The sequence below is a fragment of the Miscanthus floridulus genome, chromosome 2 (assembly GCF_019320115.1).
Source record: "Miscanthus floridulus cultivar M001 chromosome 2, ASM1932011v1, whole genome shotgun sequence".
Lineage (NCBI taxonomy): Eukaryota > Viridiplantae > Streptophyta > Magnoliopsida > Poales > Poaceae > Miscanthus > Miscanthus floridulus.
The window spans coordinates 49,737,752-49,743,751 of record NC_089581.1 but is presented as its reverse complement, the minus strand read 5'-3'; the positions used below and the strand labels follow the sequence as shown (position 1 = coordinate 49,743,751).

Genomic DNA, 6,000 nt, shown 5'->3' with positions numbered 1-6,000 from the left:
GGTAAGTTTCATTGTCAAGTTTTGATTCATTTGAACCTGCCTTAACATAAGATCTTCCAAGGAAGGTTGATTTGCAAAATTTGAATTATAAGTAGACTCACCTTCCTGATATTGTGGGTGCGATTGATTCCACCCTTGATCTCCTTGTGGACATAACCCATTGTTGTTGTACCACGCATCTTTGTGGGTTTCGAGGTAGTCACTCCTTGAGTGTTCGAAATTTTCGCACACTTCGCATGGTATATGTGAGTAGAGCGATTGGACGGTACCATAGGTTGCTCCTTTTATGGCATCATGTTTGTCCAAGCGTTTTATTAAGAGATCCAATTTTGCAGCCAGCATATCTATTTCCTCCATGGTATGCATGCTGTATTTTTGGGTTTGGGTCTGTCTGCACTCCATCCCTGGTTGGAGACCATCTTCTTAATGAGAGCCTGTAGCTCCGCTGACTGTGAGTGAGAAGAAGGCTCCTCCGATAGCAGCATCTATGTGGGCTTTGGATGTGGAAGTTAGCCCATTGTAGGAGTTTTGAAGGACTAGCCAATTTTCCATCCCATAGTGTAGGCAGGCAAATATGTATTCTTGTAGCCTCTCCCATGCTTCTGGGATGGATTCTGATGCTATCTGCAAGAAATTGGAAATTCTTCCTCGAAGGGCATTCATTTTACCTATCGGGAAGAACTTCGTGAGGAATGCAGTGGAACACTTGTTCCATGTGTTGACAACTTCCCGATCCTTGTAGAACCACTATTTTGCCCTACCTAGGAGGGAGAATGGGAAATAGATAGAGTCTGATGATATCAGGTGTGATATCCTTCATGGCGACGGTGTCACATAGCTCCAGGAAGTGTTTTAGATGAGCATTGGAATCCTCACTAGGTAGTTCGTAGAACGGACTGGCCTGCACCATTATGATTAGGCCAGTCTTCAGTTCAAGTTCGTGTTTCCCATGTTGACAGCAGGCCCAACGAAAACATTGGCAATAGTGGGGGCAGAGTACTTGCGCAGTGTCTTTTGGGCCATAGCGGTAGTAGCAGATGGTGTGGGGGTGACTGGTTTGTTTGTCGGTGGAGTGGCAGAAGAGAAAACAACACAAGACCGGTTCTTCCTTAGGAGTGCCTCTAGGTTTTTGGTGAAGTTCATTGGCAAATCAAAACCAGTCTAACAGTGTCCTATTTTCATCCACAACAGGAGAAAACAAGCAAAGTTATCATGTTATGAGCCATGGCTACTACACATGCATATTATCATGAACATGTACTAATAGATTCTTTTAACCAGTGTCTTCCCCGGCAACGGCACCAGAAATGATTGTTGGCATTTCTTAGCGACATCACTAAGATTTGGGTTTCCTAGCGATGCCACCAAGAAATACCATTGACTGATATTTCTGAACGCATACAGAAATATTCTGCAAGCACACGGATATATCATTGTAGCATTTCACCCGAAAGTATTAGAGTAGCTTTCATTTATATTTTCCCAAAGGATCGGAAGGCATGGTGTAAAAGTCTCTAATAGGGACATGGATAAGATAACATGACTGTATAATAGACCAAAGTTCATAACAGGGGTAACCCAGGATAAATATTGGATAGTGTGACGCACACACTCAAGCCAATCTCAAGAATAAAGATAAAGAAAGAATAAGAATAAAAGAGTATATCCTAAACTGGAGCAGGCTTGTCTTATATAGTTGTGCTAAGATGAGCAGATGATCATACAAATACATGAGTTTCTAAGATTAGAGATCCTAAGTTAAGATAGCTTTGGTCACTATAAACTTACTTTGGGCACAGGATCACACCTGGTCTGCCAAGTGATGCTGGCCTGTAGCTCTATGTCGTACCCGGAACGTGGGGGATTACAAGAGATGGATAGGGTTGTCACCACCTGTTGTCTACCCCTCAACGCGTGGAGTATGAGGCAACAGGATCACACCTAGGTCTAGCCAAGTGATGTCTACGCTATCGACTACTACTAGCGTTGCTCAGGGTTATCCGTCTTTGTTAGGGCCCTCTACTAGAGTATTCATTCACAAGGACGAATGATGAACCCGCAAGTAAATAATGACCAAAACTAATCTTAAAGTAGAACTCACCACCTCAACTTAGGTCTTGGTCTAAACATGTATGTTGAATGAAAGATTAAGCATAAAGTTCTATATGCTAAATTAATAACATAAGAACATAGCTCTTGTAACACCATAAAATTTGCCTTTTCTAAAATAAAGTTAAATTGATTTAAATACTTGTTTTAGTGCTCATGAAATATAGGAAAAAGAATATTTTTCATTATATTAAAATTCATCATAAGGAGTAGCAACATGGATGTGCATACATGCCGATGTATTTGATTTATTTCAATGAGAGGTAGAATCCAAAATTCAAAATGAATTCAAATCGCTTTTGAAAATGGTTTCGAAATGGCATTGAAATAAAAGAAAAGAAAAGAAAAGAAAAAGAATTGGAAAATAAAAGAATTTAAAAAGTTGTGAAATTTATTTTTGAAAGCCTACCAAAATTGCTCATTTCTATTGGCATTGAAAAGTATATTTCAAATACTATTTGAATTTGATTTGGTTCAAAGTTCAAATAAATTCAAACCTTATTTGAAAATGAATTTGGAAAATCAAATCAGAAAAAGAAAAGAAGAAAGAAAACTCTCTCTCCCTCTCCCCTCTATTTGGCCCAGCTCAGTGGCAGCCGACCTACTCTCTCTTCTCCTCTCCCTCACTTCCTTCTCCCTCATGGGCCCATTGCTTCTGGCCTAGTTCTCTTTTCCCCTTTCTCTCCTTTTGGCGCTGGCCCAAGCGCTCTCTCCTTCCTCTCTTTCTCTCTCCTATCCGTAGGCCCAATCTTGTTCGTAGGCCTAGCTTTAGCCATGGCAGCGCGCCACACGTCTCCTCTCCTCTCTCTGTCGATGACATGCCGGGCCCACATGTCAGGCCCTTTTCCTACCTCGTGTACTCAGGCCGGACTCTCCACCGCCACCAAGTCGGAGACCGTGCCGCTCACACCTCCCCCCTTTACCTTGCGTCCCAAGTCGCTTCCGGCCATAAATACTAAAGCCCGAGCTAGCGTCGCCTCCTATCCCGAGCCTCGGAGCTGCAGCCGCCTCTCCAAGTCGCCAAATCGCCGCGCCACCGTGGAACCCTAGCGCCATCGTCGGCCATTGCCTCGCCGAGCCATGCACCGCTTTTGTCCGCTCCGTGCCCTAGTAAGATGCCTAGCCAATTCATAGTTCTCTCCTCTTTCTCTCCATCCAATCCCCGTGTCGAATCTTGGTCTCTAGGACTGGTTTCGTGTGCGCCGGCGAGGTCCCTCGCCGCCGGCCATGTCCTCCGCCGTGTTGGTTCCTTGTTCTGGCTGGCAACCTCTCTCCATCCTACTGGATCTAATTCCCACCATCCAATCTCAATCCAACGATCCAGATCGGCCAGGTACCCCTTCGCGGGTAATTTTGCATAAGAGCCCCTGCCCTTTTCTATTATAGAACCCGCCATCCCTGTAGTTTTTCTAAAGAGCCCCTGCCTTTTGATAAAATAGTATCCACAGTCCTTGGCCGGTTTAAAATCAGATTTTAATTATTTTAAATTCAAAAATCAAGTTCCATCTATTTATAAAATTGCCACTATCTTCATTAGGCCATAAAATCTCCGTTTTAACTCTGATTTGATCCATTCAAGTTGCGTTAGATCCATAATTGCATAGTCTACATGTCCAAGCTACTGTTGAATATATTTTCAACTTTTGAAATTCGAGGTTAGATTTAATCTATTATTTTATTAAAGGAAATCTTGTTTAATTCATAACTTTTTTGTTATAGCTCCGATTAGAGTGTTTTTCACGTCTGTGTGTTTGTAGTAACGTGTAGAACATCTTTAAAACCTTTTCAGTTGTTGTTTCTTATGTTTGGTGTACTGTTCTAATTTAGATCTATTGTTTGCTTCGTGTATGATTGCATGGATGCTTGGGTGGTGCTTTATGATCTTGTCCAGTCGGTGAGTTTTATGTGGTGATCAAGAAGCAGTTCTTTGGAGGCTACAAATCAAAAGAAGAAGATCAGAGTTTTAAGGCAAGTAAAGCATGGGATCATCCTTGTTTCCTATCAACTTTAATACATTTAATTCATATCGCATGTGTCACCTTGATAGGGATTCCCTAGAATTGAACTTATACCTTGTCTCAAATGGGATATGCATTGGGTAGTATGATGCCTAGTGCTCAATTAAAGACCATGATCTTGTAACTTGACTAATGGTATATGCAATAAACACTAAAAATGTTTTTAGCAACATGAAACTAGAGGGCTAGAGCGTTGGGCTGTTTTTATGGTGCTCTAGATTCCTCTCCCTAAGGACTTATCTGTAAGCGAACATCCGGGACTTATAGTACTGTGAGGGCTACATTGCTTTGGCTTTAGCTCAATATGAGGACATTTTCTAGCTTGTTAGTGGTTACCTTTATTGGTGCAAGAATGGCTTGCCGAATTGGGTATAGTGCGGCCTCTGTCCCCTTATGTATAGGCTGTGCGTCATTGTGCCATTAGGAAGGGGGGCCCTACATCTATTTGCTGAGTGAATCTAATGGTCCTAACTTGTTAGACGAACCTTTGAAAGGCTTCATAGTAAACCCTGCTGACCTTCCTTAGAAGTGGGTCAAGAGATTAGCTACCTCGGGTGAAAGGGTAAATCACGACTCACAGTGAAAGTGTACAACCTTTGCATAGTGTAAAACTGGTATATCAACCATGCTCACGGTCATGAGCGGCCTTAGAACCCTTACAAAATAGATGATGAACACTGATGAGAAAGATGCTCATTAATTATTACTATTTATGCTATTCATTATTCATGTTTACCTGATCATGCGTTTATATGGGCTTGTGAATAAACTTGTTGCCACCCAATTGCTAAAAGATGACTCATTAAAAGCTCATCGCAGTTAACCAGTGTCAGCCTTTTGAGCCTCATGAACCCCATGTTATATTTGTTGAGTACGACATGTACTTACGCTTGCTTTACTTTTTAAATCTTTGAAAAAATCCTGGATGGGTACCAGATTGCTAGTCCAGAGGAGTTAGGCTTGTGATCAACAAGTCAGTTGTCTCTGTGGATTGGAGTCTTCACCCAAAGATTAGAGTTGTCTTTCCGCTATTTGCTATCTAAGGTTATATCCTTTATACTAAGTACGTTATATATTGAGCATTGTCTTTTGATATTACCCTTATTTGTAGCTATATGTGATATTTGACTTTCTAGGCTCATATATGGTGCATATCTGGTTTTGTTCTTAAAACCGGGTGCTACATATTTTATAAATATAGCTATATTGATAATATGAGAGAAAAACATAGAAGAATCCTTAATATTATTCATACCAAGAATACTCCAAGGTTCAAGCTCTCCAATGAAGCTTCTTGCCTAACTCTAACAACTAAAAATAGTAAAAAGAATACAAATAGAGGGAGAGAAGCTGTTAAGTTGTGGTGTGTGTGTTGAGAGGGAGCTCTCCCCCTATCTTTATACTAGCTAGAGATCGGTTTCGGTGGAGATAAACATGGAAACCTCCCAAACCGCCTCCTACGTGCATTGATTGCACCACCAGAGAAAGGTGGGGCCAAGCGGAGCTAGGGACGGTGTGGCCGCACCCCTGGCCGGCCCGCTTCGCCACTGCCCTCACGTGGTCATTTCCTAAGTGGCCCTAGGCCACTTCTATGCCGGTGCTTGGCCCATATTTGGCAGTTGTATGGGCTGCTTTGCAATTCTTTGGCTAAGTCTGCTTTACGCTTTGCCTGATTGCACCTTTTGACTCCATTTCCATGTGTTTCATGTATATGCCCTGTAAAACAATGATTCTCCAATACATGTGGAAATGAGTCAATATAAATAACATATGTGAGTAATCATGCTAGTTTATCCTTTGTTCGTATCTTAATTGGCGGTCGAATATGGTCATTAAGGACCGCCAACAGGCCCCTCGCAAGAAATGAAGTACG

General features: G+C 41.9%; 1 non-coding gene across 1 annotated transcript; it reads left to right on the top strand.

Annotated features, from left to right (window-relative positions):
* Nucleotides 1-550: 550 nt before the first annotated feature.
* LOC136540989 (small nucleolar RNA R71) lies at nucleotides 551-657 on the top strand. Its single transcript, XR_010780105.1, has one exon. It is a non-coding gene; the product is annotated as a small nucleolar RNA R71 (small nucleolar RNA).
* The last annotated feature ends 5,343 nt before the right edge of the window (nucleotides 658-6,000 follow it).